The sequence below is a fragment of the Ursus americanus genome, chromosome 4 (assembly GCF_024610735.1).
Source record: "Ursus americanus isolate L20-20 chromosome 4, mUrsAme1.1.p, whole genome shotgun sequence".
Taxonomy (NCBI): domain Eukaryota; kingdom Metazoa; phylum Chordata; class Mammalia; order Carnivora; family Ursidae; genus Ursus; species Ursus americanus.
Genome location: NC_142130.1, coordinates 98,726,034 through 98,748,653, shown reverse-complemented (window position 1 = coordinate 98,748,653; position 22,620 = coordinate 98,726,034). Strand labels below are relative to the sequence as shown.

The following is a 22,620-nucleotide window of genomic DNA, read 5'->3' as shown; positions in this document are numbered from 1 at the left end:
TTTGCCAGCTAAGCAGTTGGTCTGAGGGAGGACTGAGACCCTATTGCAGCTCAGCCTGCCCAAGACTGACCTAACTGGGAAACTTGGAAATACCAGCTAAAGCAGCTGGACACACACTACTTTTTTTTTTTTTTAATTAAATTACCTAGACAAAAGCCTACAGCAAGAGAAAAGACAATGCTCCATATGGGGACAAGGTGCTCAAAAACTGTAAGACATGGAAAAGCCCAGGCTGATGCTAATGCTTTGAAGGTCTGCGACGGTCTTCGGACAGTATGGAGACAGACCTCCAGCATTACTTCCTGACTCCAGACTGAGACAACACTGGAGGAGCTCCTCAATAGGACCCAGGTGGCTTCAGATATGCCTACAGGTGCTCTGATACTCCTCCCTTAAAAACTAGAGATCATTCCCCTCCCAAGAATGGATCATACTTAGCAGTGCAGTCGTACATACAGTGGGGTGGGAGGGACACTGTGTGACATCCAAGATTAGGACATAGAAGGTGCATGCCTTCCTCCTTGCTCCCTCTCTTGGGTCACTGGCTTCAAGGGGAAGTAAAGTGCCACGCTAGAAGGACACCCGAGGAGCCCTGTGCAGAGGCCTATGAGGTAGGGAACTGAGGCCTCCTGCCTGGAGCCACGTGGGGAGCAACATGGAAGCTGCCCCGGCCAGCCTTCAGGTGACGTCACTCCAGCTAACATGTGCAGCCTCATGAGAGACCCAGAGCCAGAACCACCCAGCTGGGCCACTCCTAAATCCCTGACCCACAAAAACTATGAGATAACACATATTTGTTGTTTTAAGCCACTCAGCTGTGGGTTAATGTGTTGTTACACAGCAATAGAACACAGTACAGAAAGAGAATGGATGGGGAGACATCTATGGAGAAAGAATTACAAAAAAAAAACAGAGTACAAAATGCAAGCATCTGTCAGGAATGCCAGGAGCTCCACAGAGTTCCATGGAGAAGTCAAATAGAGAAAGACCAGATACGACCTAGGAGCAGCGTCAGGGAGGTGCTGTCAGGGGTAACATCCCCAGTGGGCAGTGCAGTCTGCTCCAGGAATGCTGAGGGAGAAGAGGGACAGTGTGGCGCTGCAGGCAGTCACTGCATCCCTCACAGCAGTGACAGCACACGTCCCCACAGGACGAGCCATCACAGCAAATCACACCTAACCACGTACGCCGCAACTTCCTACCATAGTCACCAGAGACCAGCATTCTCAAAACACGAACCTCACCCACAAACAAAGAAACAATATTTGAAGAAAACTGATGTGATGAAAGAGAGACACCAAACAATATCAGAATGGTCATCTGAGAAATCCTAAAGCAAACAATAAGCATTAGTTTATACGTCCAAGGTAATAGACACGATACTCCATACTTCTAGAGAAACAAGCAGACACCTTGAGAGAAAAATACTGTCAAATAAAAACCCAAAATTACTTAAAAGGTAAATGGACACAGCTTAAAAGCAAAGTTAGATGATGAAGCCTGAGAACTTTCCAGAATGCAGGGTGAAAGGAAAAGGAAAGACAGTAGGAAGATAATAAGAAGAGTCCTTAAGTTCTAGAAGGAATGAATACAGAGGGCCAATGAACAATATTCTCATTAAATTTAGAAAATTCAAAGATAGAGCTCTAAAATTTCAACAGGGCAACACTGCAATATAGAATCCAAAGAGACAATGGAATTCTGAGTGAAAATTCTTTCAATGGAACTTTTTTAAGGATCTAAATTAATATTCATAGAAATTTCTGATATGTCTGGATTTATGTACAATTTTATGTTGTGTTTTCTACTTTCCTTATATTTCTGTTTCTTTTAAATCTCCTTTCTTATCGTCTTTTCGATTTTTCCCTTCACTAGTTTATACATTTTTTTCTTTTTTACTTTTTACCCTAAAAATAATCACATGAGTCCCTAACCTATCAAAGTCTGACACCCTCACATCCACCCAAGCAACCCAAGGACCTTAAACCCTCTAATTCCACCCCCTCCCCACCGACATGACATGTATTTTAGTTCCACTCTTTGTTGTTAACCCTGGAAGACATTTGCTTCATAGCTTTATACATTCAATGTCTATTTGGATTATTTCACATGCATACAACTTTCTCTGTTTTTAATTTCTTCTTAAATCTCAGACCTTCCATATGAGACAACTTTCTTTCCTTCTAAAATAGATCCTTTAGAAATACTTTTAATAAAGGCCTATAGGTATCAAGTTATCCCAGTTTTTGTTTATATGAAAATGTGTTTATTTTACCCTTGTTCCTAAAAGATTTATTCATTAAGTATAGAATACTGGATGATTTCTTTTCTCCCACCACACGAAGATCCAACTGTCTTCCTATGTCTGTTGGTACAGTTAAAAGTCGTCTGATGGCCTTAATGTTTCTTCTTTGAACAATGTCTTTTTCTCTCTTAAGAGGTTTTGTCCTTAGCATTCTAGAGGTTCATCATGCTATATTTAGACACGGACAGATCTTCCTCCATTTTACCTCATTGGTATCTGTAAGGGCTCTGAAACTGCACAGTGGTGGCTTTCATCAATTCTGGAAAACTGCTAGTCATTATCTCTTCAAATATTACTTCAACCCTACTTCTCTCTCCTTTTTTTCTGGAACACCAATGAATTCTGTTATGTCTTATCAATCTCTGTCCAAGTTTCCTATCGTCTCTTTCATTGTTTAGATCTCCTTCTGTCTTTGTGCTGCATTCTGGATAATTGCTACAGATTACAGCAAAAGTCATAGAAGTATGGTGAATATTAGAAAGAAGTGACAAGAAAGGGTAAGAAAGTCTGATATGATGTAATTGGGGTTTCTGAAGAAGAGTAAAAAGTGGCAAAAGTCATATCTGAGAAGATAAATAACATGAAGTGTTAAAAAGAGCTGCTCCGGTAGAAGGGCTATGATATCAAACTGTACCTTGGATCTACGCAAAGAAATGAGGAGTCTTTACGACAATTACAGATATTGAATTCATGGTTTAGAACTCCCCAACAAACCCTATGCTCAAATGGTTTTAATGGAAAATTCTAATAAGCAATCAAGAAAGAAGACCAATTCCACACAAACACCCCCCTGAAAATAAAAAAATAAAAAAAAAGGAGGGAACACTTCCTCACTCACTTTATGAGGTCAAAATTATCTTAACAGCAAAACCACATAAAGCATCTCAAGAAAAACAAAACAAAACAAAAAACTTACAGACCAAAATCCCTCATGAATTTACATGCAAATGTCCTGAACAAAATCCCCTTTCTATAATATAGTGTAACTAAGCAGGTCTTAACCCAGCAATGTTAGTTCAACATTCAAAATTCAACCAATGTAATTTAACTGTTTTTATAGATTAAAAATGTAAAAAACCATTATTTCAATAGATGTAGAAAAGCATCTGACAAAATTCAAAAGCATTCATAATAAAAATTCTCAGCAAATTCCTTAACCTGATAAAAGGCATCTACAGCTATCATCATACTTAATGGCAAGAAACTGAATGCTTCCCCCCCCCCCCCCGGATCAGAAACAAGGCAAGTGTATCCATTCTTACCACCTCTAACCAACATCCTACTGGAAATACTAAGTAAGTGCAATAATAGAAGTAAAAGCAATGAAGAGCATATAGACTAGAATTTTTTAAAAAGAGCTAATAAATTCAGTAAGGTTGCAAGATACAAGATCAATATACAAATATCAGTTATATTTACATACACTAGCAAAAAAATTCAAAATGAAATTAAGGAAACAATTACATTTACAATAGCATGGGAAATAATAAAATACTTCAGAGTATGTTTAACAAAAATGCAAGATGTACTATGAAAATTACAAAACATTGAAAGAAATTATGGAAGACCTAAACAAATGTAAAGATATCCTGTGTTCTTGGACTGAAAGACTTCCTATTTTTAACAAGGCAATCATTGCCAAATTTCTATCTGCCCTCTCTTATAGAAATGGGCAAGTTGATCCTAAAATTCATATGGAATTGCAAAAAAAAAAAAAAAAATTTGCCAAACAATCTTGAAAAAGAAAAACAAAGTTGAAGGACTCACACATGCCAATTTCAAAACCTACTACAAATCTACAGGATTCAAGACCATGTGGTACTAGCAAAAGGATATACATATAGATGATAGATTAGAATTGAGAGTTCAGAAATAAACCCATATATCTATGGCCAAATGAGTCTTGACTGGGATGCTAAGACCATGCAATGAGAAAAGAACAGATTTTTTTTTTCAACAAATGGTACTGAGACTGGTGGATATCCATATGCATGTGAATGAATTTGGACCCTGGACTCACACCATATACAAAAACTAACTCCAAATGGATCAGAAACCTAAATGTAAGAGCTACAATTATAAAGCTCTTAGAAGAAAACATAGGGGAAAGCTTCATAACATTGCATTTCACAACAGCTCTTAAAGACAAATAACCAAAGAAAAAACATAAATTGGGAGTTCATAAAAACTGAAAACTTTTGTTTGTCAAAGCACACTACCAAGAAATCTGAAAAGACAATACAAAGAATGGGAGAAAATTCATATCAATTATATATCGAAGGGTCTAGTATCCAGCATACATGAAGATTCTCACAACTCAACAATAAAAATAATCCCAAAAATCAGACAAAGAATTTGAATAGATATTTCTCCAAGAAGATACACAAGTGGCCAATACAAGAAGAGGTGCCTCACATCATTAGTCATTAGAGAAATGCTAATCAACACAATGAGATACCACTTCCCACCCACTAGAATGGCTCTTACCAAAAAATCAGAAAACAGCAAGTGATAGAAATTTGAGCACCCAAACATTGCTGGTAGGAATGTAAAATGGTGTAGCCACTTTGGAAAAGTTTGGCATTTCCTCAAAAAGTTAAGCAATGAGTCACCATATGATCCCACAATTCCACTCCTAGGTATAAACCCAACATAAATTAAAACACATATTCATATAAAAAACTTATACGTGAATATTCATAACAGCCAAGAAGTGGAAACAACCTAAATGTCCATCACTTGATGAATGGATAAACAAAATGTGGCATATCCACACAATGGAATATTATTTAGCCACAAAAAAGGCATCAAATACTGACACATGCTACAGTGTAGATGGACCTTTAGAATATTATGCTAAGTGGAAGAAGCCAGACACAAAAAACAATATATTATATGATTCCATTTATATGAAATATCCAGAATAGGCAAATCCATAAAGAAGAAAATAGATTACTGGTTACCAGGGGGTAGGCAGAGGGAGGAACAGGAAGTCACAGCTAATGGGTATGGGGTTTCCTTTAAGGGTGATAAAAGTGTTCTGGAATTAGATAGTGGTGATAGTTGCACAAGTAGTGAACACATTAAAAACCACTGAATTTTACACTTCGAAATGGCGTACATTATATGAATTTTATTTCAATAAAAATAAAATATGCCAATTACCTCCAAATTGATCTATATAGATTCAGCACAATCCCAATCAAAATCCCAGAGGTCCTTTTCAGAGAAATTGACAAGCTGATTCTAAAATTTATATAGAAAGACAACTGTACCATATTTAAAAAAAAAAAAAACCTCAAAATGGATCTGAGGCGGGAAAAAATGGATCAGAAGCTAAGATGTAAAACCTAAGAACTCTACGATTTTTAGGAAAATTTTTTTTAAAGATTTTATTTATTTATTCGACAGAGATAGAGACAGCCAGCGAGAGAGGGAACACAAGCAGGGGGAGTGGGAGAGGAAGAAGCAGGCCCACAGCGGAGGAGCCTGATGTGGGGCTCTATCCCAGAACGCTGGGATCACGCCCTGAGCCGAAGGCAGACACTTAACCGCTGTGCCACCCAGGCGCCCCCGATTTTTAGGAAATTTTTACAACTTTGGAGAAGGTGTAGAATTCTTGGCTAGGACACAGAGTACAAACCACAAAAGGAGAAAATTGACAAATTTTACTTTATCAATATGAAATACTTCCGCTTTTTTGAAAAACATGATTAAGAAAAATAAATATTTAAGCCACACTCCGGAAGAAAATATTTGGAAAACAAATATCTGATAAATAACTGGTATCCAGATTATATAACAAACCCTTACAGCTCAATGGTACAAAAATTTTAGTGGGCAAAATATTTGAACAGACACTTCACCAAAGAAGACATACAGATGGCAAATAAACATAAGAAAAATATTCAACATCATTACTCATCAGGAAAATGCAAAGAAAAACTACAGGATACCACCCCCCCTCCCACTAGACAGAATAACACCGTAAAAACTGACATCGAGTGCTGGCCATTGCAAGAGCAACAGGTGTTCTTATATGTCGCTTAAAGGAATACAAAGTAGAGCAGTAACTTGGGATAACAACTTGGTAGGTTTTTACAAAGTCAAACATACACTTCCATGATTTAGTACCTATGAAGAGTGAGGACGTACATCCACATAAAGACCCGTATGAGAAAGCTTACAGCAAGTTTACTCATAGTCTCCGAAACCTGGGAGTCTCCAAATTTCTCTGAAACTCGGAAGTCTCCAAATTTCCACCAAGGAGTGAATGGCCAAACACACCGTGGTACATTCACGAAATAGGACTTAACGACAATATGCATACCGCTCAAGCGAAAAAACACAGACTCCAAAAGCTACATATTGTGATTCCGTTTATATGACATTCTGAGGAAGGAAAATTGCAGTTAGAATAAACAGGTCAGTGTTTGGGGATTGAAGTAAAGGGAGAAGAAGAGGCATGGGGGAATTTGGGGATGTTGAAAATATTCTCTATAATGATTATGTTGATAGTTAACATCTGAATATGTTTGTCAAAACTCATAAAAGTGTATCTCTAAAAAGTGTGAATCTCTAAAACTGTATCTAAAAAGAGTGAATTCCATACTATACAAATTATACCTCAAATAAACTTGATGTGGGGGGAAAAAAAGGACCCAAGCAGGATAAACACAGAGAAATCTACACCTAGATATATAACGGTGAAACTGGAAAACACTGAAGACCTTAAAAATAACCAGAGTTTAAAATATTCCTTAAAATGGTAATTATTTAGATCGAGAGATGGTCTCTCCACAGCACAAACACCAAAGGCGGCCATATAGAGTCCTTGCCAGAGTCCAAGAAAATAACTTTTCATCAAGACCCTTGAGAAAAATCTTTCTTAAATACTTTTAAGAATAAAGCGAAAGATCATTTTAAAGTTATTTCAAAAGACTTTTCATTTGCCTTCGGCTCAAGTGGGGAGCACTACTGCTTACTCTGTTATGGAGTTTTCAGCCACTCTACTAAACTCTAAAGTAGGATATGTTGGCAATTTCCATGTACGTTTTTATGGTACAGCAAAAAGATACAAGGTGCCATGCCAAATATAAAACTCATGAAGATTTTCAACCTGTATTAAGAAAAAAAGTGGAAATTTTAAAACATGCTGCAGAAAACCTCAGATAATTTCTAGGGGTCATAAATAGAAACACTGGCAGATTTTGGTAGATTAGCAAGCCAATGCTAAACAACCACAGAGAAAAAATTAGTCAGTGAAAAATTAATCCCCAAAACCAAAAAAATAAAAAAACAAAAACAAAACACCCCACTGGCAAAGATGCAACAAGTCAGTCAACACATTAGATTTCCAGAATACAACTGAAACATTTTCTTGGTTTTTGCACATTAACTTTTTACTGAATGCTTCACCTACTCCTATGAGATCTCTTTTCATTGTTACAGTACTATATATATATATATATATATATATATATATATATATATTTAACAAGGCAAAGATGTATCATTCTTCCTGAACTTGTAAACATAGCTTCTTCTAAAGAAGTGTACATCACATGCCAATTTTTCCCATTAAAATTGATTTTCATTTTTGAAAGCAATCTTGGGTAAAACAATTTCAGCATGACTTAATACTTTTTAAACATTCAAAATAAAGTGTAGAATAAAAGTAAAAAATAAAGAAGTGTTCAGTTAAATTTTGTTTTCTATGAACACTCTCACCATGATGCGTTTCAGAGGCAACAAAATCGCAGGTACAAGAAGACATGAAGAATGAAGTGGCAGGATGTGAGTAAATCTTTCTGAAGGGCAATGACAGTATAAAATAATAAGGTTTAATGCGTGACATTAAAATACATTTGAGTCAGGAGAGGATAATCAGAGATAAAGTATTGTAAGAGTCTTGTATTGGTTGAAATGTGGCTAAGACACTAACTTTAGTCATAGATAATCAAGTATACATATAAGACAAATATGAAAATAAGAGAAACTAAAATTATGTCATGAAGAAGAAATTTAATGAAGAAAAAAATAAAAAAGTGAAGAGAAAAAATAAACAGATGTAAGAAAGTTGAGCTAAACAGAAAGTCCAAAATAAGATTGTAGTTAGAAGTCCAAATATATAAGTAATTAAAGTAAATGAAAGTAAACAAAATGTTCCCATCTTTAAAAGACAAAGACTGTCAGAGAGGAAAAACAAAATTCCATTAGATGTCATTTTGAAAGATGCATCTAAAACCTACAGATATAGTGAGACTGAAAGAAATATACACTGGGCAAATACATCAGACTTAAAATTTACTTTAAGGCAAAAAAATAAAGCATTATCAGAACTTTTTATAGATGACATTGCATAAGAGGGTTTAATATATTAGTAATACTACTATTCCACACTTATATGCACCCAAAAACAAAATTCCAACATTTTATACAAAGCAGAAATTTACGGAAATACATGAAAATAGATAAATCCACAATCGCATTGGCAGATTTAAACACAGCTATCACAATGGTTGATAAATCAGTTAAAAATATCTATAAGCACAGAAAAGATTTAAACAAGATTACCACTCTTCATCTAGTGGACATACATAAAGCTTATATTCCAAGCCAGCAGAACATGTGCTACTTTGAAACATAGAACATTCATGTCGCTGGGCCACAGATGAGCCACCCTCCACAGACATCAAAGACCCTGAACATTGAGACCACCTTGTTGACAATGCAGTGAACAAAGAAATTAAAATATTTTTAAAAATACTGTCCACACGATTAAATGTGTATTTTTAGCAATAATATATATATACATGTAAACTCAATGTGTTTGGAAGTGAGAAACACTTCTAAATAACTTATAAGTCAAAAAAAGAAATCAGTGGCTCAGTTAGGCATTCAGCTCTTGATTTTGGCTCAGATCATAGTCTCAGGGTCCTGGGATTGAGTACCACATCACGCTCAGTGCTCAGCGGGGGGTCTGCTTGAGGATTTTCTCTCCCTCCCTCTCCCGTTACTCCCACACTCTCTCTCTCCCCCGCTAAAATAAATAAATAAATCTTTTTTAAAAAAGGAATCATGGAGGTCCCTTAAAAAGTTAAAAATTGAGCTACCCTATGACCCAGCCATTGCACTACTGAGTATTTACCCCAAAGATACAGACATAGTGAAGAGAAGGGCCATATGCATCCCAATGTTCATAGCAGCATTGTCCACAATAACCAAATCATGGAAGGAACCGAGATGCCCTTCAACAGATGACTGGATTAAGAAGTTGTGGTCCATATATACAATGGAATATTACTCAGCTATCAGAAAGAACGAGTTCTCAACATTTGTTGCAACATGGACGGCACTGGAGGAGATAATGCTAAGTGAAATAAGTCAAGCAGAGAAAGACAATTATCATGTGATTTCTCTCATCTATGGAACATAAGAACTAGGAAGATTGGTAGGAGAAGAAAGGGGTAAAGAAAGGGGGGGTAATCAGAAGGGGGAATGAAGCATGAGAGACTATGGACTATGAGAAACAAACTGAGGGCTTCAGAGGGGAGGGGGGTGGGGGAATGGGATAGGCCGGTGATGGGTAGTAAGGAGGGCACGTATTGCATGGTGCACTGGGTGTTATACGCAACTAATGAATCATCGAATTTTACATCGGAAACCGGGGATATACTGTATGGTGACTAACATAATATAATAAAAAAAAACATTAAAATAGAAAATTTTTAAAAAAAGGAATCATAGTGGAAACAGATAACATTTTTGTATCTAAATTTGTGCACTGCAATAAGCTGTACTTCAAAGGAAAATTTTTTAAAGTTTTATTTATTTAAGCGATCTCTATGCCCAACATGGGGCTCAAGCTCATGACCTCTAGACCAACAGTTAGATGCTCTATCAACTGAGCCAGCCAGGCGCCCCTAAAACAAAATTTTTTATTTTAAATGCTCACTTATATGAAAAGAAAGGTGAGTGAGCAAACATCCAATATAAATTAGAAAAACAACAACAACAACAACAGTAAAATGAATCCCAAAAAGCAAAAAGAAGGAAGTAAGAACAGAAATTAGTGAAATAGAAACCTAAATATCCTGGGGACACCTGGGTGGCTCAGTCAGTTAGGCTTCGGCTCAGGTCATGATCCCAGGGTCCTGGGGTCGAGTCCTGCATCAGGCTCCTTGCTCATCAGGGAGCCTGCTTCTCCCTCTGCCTGTCACTCCCCCTGCTTGTGCGTGCACGTGCACGCTCTCTGACAAATAAATAAAATCCTAAAAAAAAAAAAACTAAATATCCTGTAAAAAATTTCAACATATTGAAATTTTATTTTAAAAATTAATAAAAAACTAAACTATACAAGTACTAGGATAAAACAGGAGTTATTCTCTCGTTCATCTGACTGTAGGAAAGGCTTTCCCACCATGACTAAAAAATCCATATGCAATAAAACAAAAGATGGACAAATGTGACTATAAAAAATAAAAATCTTTGACATGGCAAAAATACCTTGAGATTTATTGATTGTCATAAATGGAAGAAAATATTTGCAGCTCGTATCACAGAAAAATGAAAGAATATCCTTAATGTACAAAAAACTTTTTTAAATTGAAATGAAAAAAGGCCCCCCAAATCCTAAAGAAAAACAAGAAGAACATGTCTTTAAACCTAGGAAAAGATGTTCCACTTCCCTCAAAAGAAGAGAAATGCAAATTAAAGCCACACTGAACTATTGTGGCTCTCCTACCACTCTGGCAGAAATTCACTCGCTTAACAACCCACTCTGTATCGTGAGGAACACCGGGTAACGTATGGAAGTGTGGAATCCCTATATTCACACACCCAAAACTAACAAAACACTGTATGTTAAAGAAGGAAGGAAGGGAGGGAGGGAGGGAGGGAGGGAGGAAGGAAGGAAGGAAGGAAGGAAGGAAGGAAGGAAGGAAGGAAGGAAGGAAGGAAAGGGAGAAGGGAAGGAAGGGAAGGAGAAAGGGAGGGAAGGAGGAGAGGGAACAGGAAGGGGACCAGACGGGGAGGGGACAGGGACGGGAAGGGAAGGGAAAGTCATGATAGTGGAGTCCTTGGGATGGAGCTCATGCTCACATAACCCCAGAGAGCTCCCCTGCCCCTTCGGCCCTGTGCTGAGAGAAGGAGCCATTGACAACCCCAAAGAAGGCCCTCATCAGAGCCCTGCAGCGCCTGCACTCTGATCTGACTTCCAGCCTTGAGGAGGGGAGAGAAATTTCTGTTGTGAATAAGCCACCCACCAATGGTTCTCCTTACAGCAGCCCAAGCAGACCAGGATGGGACTAAGACAGGGAGGAGAAGGATGGGGCGCCCCACGGGGACCAGCAGTCTGCCTGGAGTGCGCCTGCTGGCCAGAGACAATGTGAGCACCCAAATCACTGAGGACTGTGAAGAACTATAAACTAGAACAGTGATAAAATAAAAAAAAAAAAATCCAAAAAACCAAACTGATAGTACATAGGTAAGTAAACAGAAAGAGCAGGGCGGGCTGCATATACCGCAGACAGCCCAGGGCTAACAGGCACACGTGGAGAGTGCTGGAAATGGACGGATGTCAATTTGCAACCATCACAGTGAAGACCAGTTTAGGCAGAAATCATCAACGCATACCAAATCCAGGAGAAATTTCCTCGAAGGGCAGTGTGCTGCCTGGTCTTAAAATAAAATGCCATCCTCCTCATTGCTTATTGGTTGCAAGGAGGGGAAAGAAGTTAATGATCCTGGGACATATGGGCAAGTCCGTGACCAGGCAAACAGCTTTACATCCCCAAAGGTGAGACGGACACTCTTTGTCTGTCCAGACATGAGGACCTGAGAAGCTTGGCCCACCTCACACATGGAGGCTCACAGTGGAATTTCACTGTGAGGCACCAATTATCAAGGAAGAAACTTTATTTTTTGAAAAGGGCCATGCTCTTCACAAAGTCATTGTCCCAAAAGTGACAGGGATGTAGCAAAAATGTTCCAGGTTAGAGACTAGGGACACCCAGCAACAAGTGCAAATCTGCTCCAGACTGGGCCCTGTCCCTGTGTGGAGAGAACACTATGGAAGATGTGGTTGCTGAGCCATGTGGGAGGGTGGAGTGTGAGCGTGGGGAGACAGTCCTGACATCAGGACATGGTGCCTCTCCCCTCCTCTGCACGCAGACCTTCCTGCTCCTGGCTCCCAGGGCCTAGGCAGTCTTCAGTCTTCAAACCTTGTCTCTTTACTAGCTCCTTTTCAAGTGCTAAACACATTCAAACTTTCCTGTTAAAAAAAACAAACAATTCTCTCCTAGACCCACATTTTCAGAGTCAAACATTAAGCAGCCACCCCACTCCCTCCCTCTCCATCACTTCAAGCTGTCCAATACCGAGCGGAGTTTCCTTTTCAGTCCCGCCAAACCCAACGGACACTTCAGAACTCATCTTACCGTACCTCCCTCCCTTCTCCACCTGCAAAAAAAAAAAAAAAAAAAAAAACACAAAACTGCATTTGGTGACAATGCACAGTGTTACCTCGGCTACACTAAAACAGGCACTCTCCAAAACTGCTTGTGGAAATGGAAACAGTCCAGTTTCCTGAATGGTGATATGGCCACGAGTACTTGAAATCTGAACTTCTTACAACTGAATAGTAATGGAGTGAAGGGATTAAGAGAAGGTTCTGGAACAGGAACTCCGAGACTGGACCCTGTGCTCTGGAGCTGACTTCAGTTTCCTCACTCACAAAGCAGGAGAATCAAAGACCTTGGAGCATTACAGGGATTGAGTGAGGGACTTCCCACTTCCACCTGGAACAAAGCAATTATTACGGAAACCACCTTTTCATATGCTCACGTATTTATTACAGGAAAGACATCAATGCCCCTCGCCCTCTTGTAGAAACTTAACCTGCCTGAACCTCCCATTCCTGCTGCCTCCCCGCTCCTGCTCTGAGACCAGGCAGGAACAGGTAAGGAGATGCAGTGTCACGGATGGACAAGCATGGCAGACAGGGACAGTGACCTAGCCAAGGTCACCGGGTGATTTGGGAAAGGAGCTGGAAGCAGAATGCAGTCGCTGGATCCCCAGGCGGGCTGATGTCACCAGCCCAGGTGGGCTCCTACCAGAAAGTTCTCCTCCTATGACTTCCACCCCTGTTCTGCCAAACTGATACAAGGGGTGACGAGGACAGCTCACTGCCATGCTCCGGTAGCAGCTGTTTCCCAGCTGCTGCCAGCCCCACGAGATCTGGCCTGAGGCCCAGGCTCTGCAGAGACAGTGCAAGTGGAAGAATTGCTGTAAGACACAGGCTCCTAGCCAGCCTGCGATGAGGTAGAGCTGGGAGGGAGACAAGTGGGTAGAGTCAAGTTCATGTACTCAGTTACAGGGTGAACCAAGCTGTGGGGTTATAGACTTGTGCCCTAAAAGAGTGTGATAGCCAGGGCACTTAGAAGAGGTAGAGGCCCACACTAAAAGCCTCTTGCCAGCTCCATGTTACTGGAAAGTATCACTGGTGGCCTGTCCTATCCAAAGACAAGGCGGCCTCCATGATACAAGTAGGAAGTGTGCACTGAATCGAATGGTGTAACTTGTGAGTGCCACTGGAGTTTCAGAGAAAGGAAAAACAAAGGCTTGAAACAAGCAGAATGAATGCGTTTAAGCAGAGAAGTAGAAGCATCCTTGGCCCCTGTGGCCACAAGTGACATTCCCCAGGGTAGGAAACATCAGGCCGCCCTTACCAGAGCAGAAGGTGGGGCACCGCTCACCACACCTGGGTGCACCTAACCCAGCCTGGCTAAAGAACAACAGTAAAGGCTCCACGTCTGTACTGAATGGAAGGTACGTTTATAAAGGAAGCGTCTGGAAAGGCTAGCTCCCACTTGTCTAAATGTGTACCTAAATGTGACTTGTCCTCCACCTCCCCCCCCCAACGCCATCCCCGGTCACCACGGACCAGAGATAACGGCGCTCCAGATCCATCACTGCTCTGCATGCGGGGCCGCCAGACAGCCTGGCAACGCGGCAAAGAGGGAGGAATGAATGAGTCATCTTGTGAAAAACGATCGGCCCCTTCCTGCCAGGCTGCAATGATCTGAACCTCTGGGAGAACAGCACTCTCCAATATCCCCGTGAGAGGAGAAAGGCAAAGAATAAAAGCCACTCAACCAAATCAGAAAGGAAAGCCAAGCAGAGGACACAACCCGAGAAACAGGTGCCTTGAGGTCTTTGCAGGCCCAGCGGGGCAACTCACACATCATCGTGGCACAGATTCTCCCTGAGAGTCCTTCAGCAAGGCGTCCCATGCCCACCTTAAATAAAGAGCAGAAAGGGAAGGCTGGCTGGAGGCCTCTGCAGCCACTGGCACTGGCCCATCGCTCACTTCTCTCCGAAAGGATGTGAAGTAGCCTTCCCCAAGGAGCCACCACCTCCTTGGTACTGTCCCTCTCCTCTGCTCCTGAGGCACATGTTTCCACAAGGAGATGGGGCCCCTCCCTGCCCCTACCCTGCACGCACTGGGACCCTGGCATCAGGGGTGGGCCTATGGACAGCGCCCTCTCTGTGAGTGTGGGAAGCACCCCCAAATCTAGCTCCCTCCTAACCCTAACAGCACATGGGCTACACATGCACCTTTTAAACAAGGAACCCACCAGCTCTGGTACAGGTGACCACAGGCTCTCTCACTCAGTCCTCATCCTTTCCGGTGGCTGACAGCTGGCTGCTCTCCCCAAATTCCTTCTCCCTCCTGTGTGACCACAACCGTGATGGAGCACAGGGCTGCCTGAGAGGGGACTGCATGGCCCAGCCTCCCTGGAAGCAGGGGCGACCACAGTGCACTAGCGGTAGACAGGGTCCTGCTTCAACACCATGAGTGTATGAGGTCCTGCATAACGTGATGAAAGTCGGACTAATCTGGCCTTCAAACCCTGAGAGTGTGGTTGTTGCCCTTCGTTGTGCCCTTTCTCCTCCCCTCGAAAACACACCAGACACGTGTGCGTTTGTTTCAGCGGGAGGTCCTGACAAGATGGAGGTACACCACACGAAGAATGGCAGGCTACCTGGAACCTCTGGGGCAGGAGGCTTCCTGGAGCCCAGCCCACCCACCAGGGACCACTACATAGAGAGACAAACCTGACCTCGCCAGCTTCATCTCCCCTACTACAGCCCTGAGGATACAACTGATGCTCTGGGCACACACACTGGCATAGGGGTCCCTCAGCCCCACACCTGCCCCTCACTCTGAGTGAGGGTCCCAAAAGGCCCTGGGGCATTTCTCCCTATGGCCCAACATGGAAATTAATCTGCCCTCCAAACTCTAGGCCCTCTTCTCACCGCACCCTGTTTCCATCTCCCTGGCCCCTCAGTGTCACTCTCCCACATTCTCTGTGTGCTCCCACCACACCCCTGTAACTTGCCACGTGTCCCCCTGTATAAGGCCCTGGCTCCATGACCACCAGCCCTTGCCAAGCTCTTGTCACCACTCCTACATGGCAACCACAGCCCCACAGGCTCCTGTCCCCTGTGCCCACCCTCACTGACTCAGAGAGGCCGCATTCTCTGAGTGTGAAGCTTTAAAAGTAGAAAGTTAACAACAGAAGTACGGTGGGAGAAATCACCTACAAAATGTTACAACAAAGCATGGAAATGACAAGCATCTGAATGATTACAGGTCACATCAAAACCAGTGGGATGGAGTTCAAAGTGTCTTGAAAGAAATCTGAGAGCCGAGATGCAGTCATTAGAAAAAAAAGGTAAATATATGAAAGCAGCATTCGAGAAATTAGAAAGATAACAGCATAACCCAAAAGAAAAAGGAACCATGCATTAAATTTGGAAATTAAATTGCAAACAAAATTATAAATGATCAGTATAACTGAAAACTATTAAAAATTAATAATAGCTAAATAAGAAATGAAGACAAGTTTGACAAATCTGACCAAAACGCTGAAACAAGCCTTAGAAATGAAGAGAAGGCAGAGAGAGACCCAGAGAAGACCAAGACCACAGGCACCTGGCGCGTGCACATGCAACCCGGGCCTGAGAGCACCCGCAGGGACTGCTTCCTCAGGAAGAAACCCATGCACACAGGAGAGAGAAATGGTATTGGCTCCAAAACAGGCTCTGGGCTTAGAGGTTTTGATAGAGTTTTCTATCAAATATTAGACCAGTAATATTTGCTTTTCTACATAGAAAATAGAAAAATTAGTTATTTAAATAAAGGATAGAAAAATAGGGGAAGTTTCTCAAGTCCTGTTATGGGGGCAAGCTATCATTTAAACAAAACCCCAAAAAATTAAAAATTAGAAAATAGGAAACTTCTAGAGCAGTGTCACCCTAGTGTGAGCCCTACTCCTAACCTTTACAGTAACTCAGGACCACACAAACCCCAATCCCAGGACCAATCTTAACTCCAGACCTAACCCTACCACTAACTCTGGAATTCTCTATAGTAAGAGATGAAAGGAGAAAATCATGGGATTATCTTAATAGCAGCAATGAACACATTAAGTAAAATGCAACTTTCACTCTTGATTGTGAAAAACAACTCGATAAAAGAGCAACAGAAGGGAACTTCTGTAACCTGATGAAGAACATTGACCGGACAGCCACAGCAAGCATGCTTCCTGGTGAAAGCATTTGGATCAAGTCAGGAAGAAATCAAAAAATTCAGTGGAGAACCCTATTACAGCTAAAAGCACTTTAACACATGGCCATGTCCAAATACACGAACACTGACAGTATCCTGTACACTATTAAATACTAGCGAAGTGTAATGAGAAAATCCCAATTACCATAACCAGATAACAAAAATAAGTTGGAAAAGGGTTCAGAAGAGAAAACCTGCAGCAAGAAAGCTACATACAGCAACTGAAGGCTTAGAACAAATGAGAAAATAGAGTATCTTCCTACATTAGAAAGGGAATCGTGGTAAAAAAGCAACTGTTTTCAATTCAAATTATAGCTTTGATCTATCTGAAAAGAAATCCCAATATGATTCATTTTTTTAACTTGAAAATCTTTCTATAGTTCATCTAGAAAGTGAGTAGCCAAGAATAGCCAAAATATTTTTTTAATAATGGGGTTATTGGATAAATATACCATAAAACTAGAATAATTGAGACAGTTGTACCAGCACAAGAATGAACAGATTACAGAATGCAAAAATAAACATTAATGTATACAATATTTTCATATAAGATCAATTTATAGGACAAAAGTAGCAGCACATGTCATTAGGAAAATGAAGTATTTCTCAATAAGTAGTATTTTCAATACTTGTAAGAAAAAATAACTTATACATTCACCTAATAACATACATTAAATTAAATCCCAAGTGGATTACACAAAACAATGCCAGAAAACAAAAGCAGAAAAGAAAATTTAAGTCACCACCCACTACCCAACAGGAAGAGGCTTTCCAAATGTAAGACTGCCCCACAATCCCCATGCCCAAGTGAAAGGTGAAAGGCGAATGACCCAGCGGTGGGGGGCGGGGGAAGCCCCTGCAGGACGCCTTCGCTAAGGCAGGAATGCTTCCAAAGAAGGCAGGCCAAAGCAAGCAGCGGCAGAGCTGAGCGCGGCAGCACACCGTGAGCTTCCACGCTTCTCAGGGACACGGTGCTGGTGTGATCCAGCCACCAAGCGCAACCGGCAATTATACGTTATGCTGTATTTCTTTAAGAGTGTGCATCTCCTGTGACCTAGGCATCCTACGTGGACAAAGACTGCGATACTGCAATCCTCAAGAAGAGGAAAAGTAGATTCATGCATAGGATGCTCACCTCACTACGACGGACATCAGTGACAGATATGAAGGAAACCCACTAAACCCATTAAACAAAAAGGGGATGACATAATAAAATAATACCTACAGTTGACTCATTCCTTTAACAACACAGGCTTGAACTACACAGGTCCACTTAGATATGAATTTTTTCTATACGTCCCATACAGTGCTGTAAATATATCTTCTCTTAGGATTTTCCTTGTAACATTTTCTTCTCTCTAGCTTACTTTATTGTAAGAATACAGTATATAACATACAAGAATGTGTGAATTGACTGTTTATGTATGACTAGGACTTCCCGTCAACAGTGGGGTGAGTTTAGGACGAGTCTAAAGTTACACGTGGATTTTCAACTGTGTGGGAGATTGGTCAGATACCTTAACCCCCATGTGTTCAAGGTCGACGGCACACCCATATAGTGGAAACCATACAAACTTTTAAAAGTAGTATTTTCAAACTAGGTAACATGGAACATTTTGCAGCATACCATTCAGTTTAAAAGCAGGGCCCAGAGGTATCTTTACCTGAGGCAAAGTTTGGGAGGAAAGAGACCAAATGTGTGCTGCAGCGTGGGGGCCCCACGGCCTGGAGCACCATCAGCAGGGCCCTCTCTGGGCGCTGGGGAAGGGTCATGACAGAGGGCTCACACACAGGGGAACCATGTGCGAGGGGACGACGTACCACAGACACACGGGACCACGACAGCACAGGGTCTGGGAGCCTGGGAAAGAACACATCACAAGAAGGGGTCACTCTGCTTAAGGCACAGAGCTCAAGCTCCCCGAGGAGAAAGATTTTTTACCGGATTCAGGGAAGCAGAGGCCTCACAAGCAGGCCAAGTGGTGAGGATGAAGCCCCACTGGGGAGGACCAGATGGCCATGCCATGGAGCTGGGCCCAGGCAGGAGCAGGGACGGTTGGAGGGTGGTGCCGGGACGAGGGGGGGGGGGATAGATTTCCAAATTTTTTTGGTAAAACCGTATTTGCTATATAACTTTTTAATTTTTATTCTTAACAAAATTATAAATGTACATAGTTTTAAAAGTCAAGTAAATCCACAAAGCTATCGTGAACAGTGCCCCTCCCTGTGCCTCCGTCCCACAGGCAATCTTCCTCTCTGGGTTCCTCCCCTCTTTGGTATTTATCTCCAGAGTTCAGTGATGACAGTCCTATGTACCTTCCACTAACCTCCTACTAGGACACGTGAGAATCCTCCTCCCCACCCCTCTGCTCCTTCCACCCTGCCCAAGTGCTGTCCTTCTCCTCCAGAGGCTCTGGAGCCCTTGTGCACCCCTCACGCTGCCTGCCTCCCTTCCAGTACAAGGCGTGTGCTTCCTGGAGGGAGTGAGGGCCTCGTTTGGTTGCTTGGTTTTCTGTGCATTCATTGCTAATTTGCCTCCAAACTGTCGGCCAAGGATGAATCACCTCCTGATCACTAAAACACACCAGGAAACGGCGTGGAGGACTTGCTTCTTGCTCCACTGTTAGAATGGCTGCTCCACTCACAGGCATCCAAAAGCCATCCCAGGTTCCCAGTGTTCTGGGGCCAATAGGATAGAGGCCGGGTTCACACTGCTCCATAACCCAGTTGAGCGCAGCCCCACTTTCCCTGCAGAACAGTCCCCCCACCCCCTCCCATCCTCAGGCACCTAGTTCATCCTCCAGGAGAGGAAGCCAAGCTTTAGCTGCAGGCAGGAGGGGCTTGTCAGGCTGGGGGGGAGGGGGCTGAGAACCTGGTTGCTTTCTAAACACGCTTTCCACCAATTTCCTATTTCAGCCCCATCTTTACTGCCCCCCTCATTTTCAGAGGTACATGGCAATGTCATTCCTGAAACTGGGGAGTCTGTCTACAGTGCAATCCATCTGCGTTCCAGACCCCCCAGCACAAGCGTGTGCACGCCTCCCCGCTTTCTGTTCTCAGATCTGCTATGTCCCTCTGTTTGTCCATCTGCTTTCTGAACTCCCAAATTCTGTCATCTCCTCTCAATCTCTTGGTGGCCTCTTCCTCTTAAAAATATCTCACCTGTCATTTTACTGGGTTCTTAAGAAGCAGCAGAGGTCGCTGTGAATTCAATCTGCCATTTTGGCCGAAAATCAAGGGAGGAGCTTTTGTCGTTTTAAGATGGGAGATACCGAGTCATCTTGGAGGCTAACCGAAGTGGCCTGCCAGGGAAAAGGAACCGAGACACAGAGGAGAGATGGCCTCATTGGGGCAGGAGCAAGGCCCTGCACAGCCCTAGGTGCAGGGAGACCCTGCCAAGGGGCAGGACAGCAGGATGGCAGTGTTCGGGATGGGAAAGTGAAGCATCTCTTTTCTCCTTGAACTATGACGCACGGCCATCAGCTAAGACTGAGATCTGACTAGATTAGGAATCTGAGGAAGAAAGGCCAGACGTACAAAAACTGCCTCTGATCCAAGCAAACCTACTACGGAGGTATGGCCTGGACTGGGGCAGGCCGGGAGGCCCTCTGCAGAGTAGCCCCCCAGGCAACACACCCAAGATAGAAAGGAACCAGGGTCACCACCAAGAAGGACACAGCAGGGAAGAAGGGCCCTGATGGAGGAGTCCTCCTGGCTGTACTCATTACAGGTGAGATTTAAAGTTCTTTTTCATACTTGCCAAATCTTCCAATTCTATAGTGAGAATTGTTATCTTAAGGCAATGCAGAAAAACACCCTATAAAAATCAAATAACCAAGTCAGTATTACAGTAAATAAAAGACCTCAAAGAAAATAAAAATTTCAATAGTCTTGTTATCGTTGTCTCTTAATGTCCTGATCTTAGTGTGGCCGAAGGCCCAGTTCTGAGATGTGCAGGGAGTGGGCTCTGCCAATAAGCAGCTGTGGGAGCCCTGTCCCCTCTGCAAAAAAAGTGGGATTTCAGGGGTCTCAGCCATGTCAAAGCACAGCCATCACACAGAAGCGGCTTCACTCCAGACAACTGCCTGGCACCTCACTCTAAGGAAGTGTGGAAAGTTCTCAGAGATGTGCAAATGGAAAACCAAGTCCTTCCGAAGCTGCCACTTCCCCTGGGAAACATCCTCTGCCGACGAGCTCCGTTCTGCCTCGTCAGGAACAGGAAAGCCCTGCAGGACTCGGCTAGGATTGGAATCAGCCGTTTCTGCTTCAACCAGTCAGTGTTCCTAACAGCTCTCTCCTGACCTGCAAGAGAGGCCACAGGTGCCCTCTAAAAACCTCACTGCCTTGACTTAACCAAGCCTCTGGGAATTCCCAGAATCTGTGCTGCAACCCTCCAGAATCACAGTCTTGGCAGCCAGACTGCGCTGCTCGTCCGGCCTCTCAGCCCAGCTGCCAGGGGCCTCCTCTCCTCACTGGGCGCCTGAGGTGCTGTGCCTACGAGACAGGATGTCAGTCGGGGCCAGCCCACCCCACCTGAGCATGCTTGCTTATTTCCAGAAGTGTCAGCCAGGTTCCCCATTTGCCAGGAGAAGAAATTTGGAAGACACCAAATCTAGTGGGAAAAGAGGCCCAGTACATACAAGGCGTTGTTTATGTGCCTGAATTCCAGCGGCTCTCCCCTCGGGATGTCTGTGAGAATTAGACCCAGATTTGCACAATTACAGAGTTGGTCCCAAGCCAGTGGGGATTTGGATGTCCTCTAAGAAGCAAGTAGTATAACGGCTTTAGTTTAATGATCCAGCACGGAGAGAAAAAAGACGACCAGGCTCCCTGCTCCCACACTCGGCCCCTGTGCCCTGCAGAGTGAGAACCGACCTCAGAACAATCCTCCAGGCCCCTGATGTGCACCCTGCTGCTCTCTGACCTCATCTCCTGCCCCCTGCCCCTTACTCACGCTGCTCCAGCCACACCAGCTTCCCCGATGCTCCATGAGCATGCCAGGCACATCGCTCCCCTTGGCCTGTAGCCCTTTGTGCTCCAGCGCCCACAGGGCTCGCTCCTGCATATCCTTCAAGGGTCTGCTCAGATGCCCCTTGTAGGGTGGGCCTATTCGAACTGCAGCCAGCACTCCCACACCCCGGATCCTCCCTTCCCTCCTCCACAGCAAGCATCCCCACCAGACACACTGATGTGTTTACTTAGTATATTTATGTTTTGTAAGCCCCACATGGGTATGAGCCAAAGGAAGCTGGGATTTCAGAAGACTGGCTGGCACCTCCCAGGGACTTTGTCAATATTTGCTAGACGAATGAAAGAACAAACAAGGCCTTTGTTCAAGCAATTTGTTATTAAGAACTTCCCTCTTTCCTCTTCTAACGTCAGTCAGGACTCCAGTTACCCTCCAGCCCTAGACACCTAGTGTTGCCTGACTCCTCACCACCACCACCACCGTCTCTCCCGAGGGGTGGCTGATGAGGTCATGGCCCCTGCTGCAGGATAGAGGCTCAGGAAGCTTGGCAGGCTGTGGCTGTAGTGCTCTCGGACCAGGGTCAGCTGAGCTCAGGACTCCGGGGTGGTTACTGGGGGCTGCCATCAAGACCACCAGGAAGGGCAGACACTGACTTCAGAGCCCACATCTTATCAACAAGGCAGCTCCTGCTTATCCTACCATTGTGAAGGG

At 43.1% G+C, this 22,620-nt stretch overlaps 1 protein-coding gene across 10 annotated transcripts in view; it reads right to left on the bottom strand.

Annotated features, from left to right (window-relative positions):
• PCBP3 (poly(rC) binding protein 3) overlaps positions 1-22,620 on the bottom strand; it is a 269,593-nt gene that overhangs the window by 158,503 nt on the left and 88,470 nt on the right. The window lies entirely within an intron of this gene.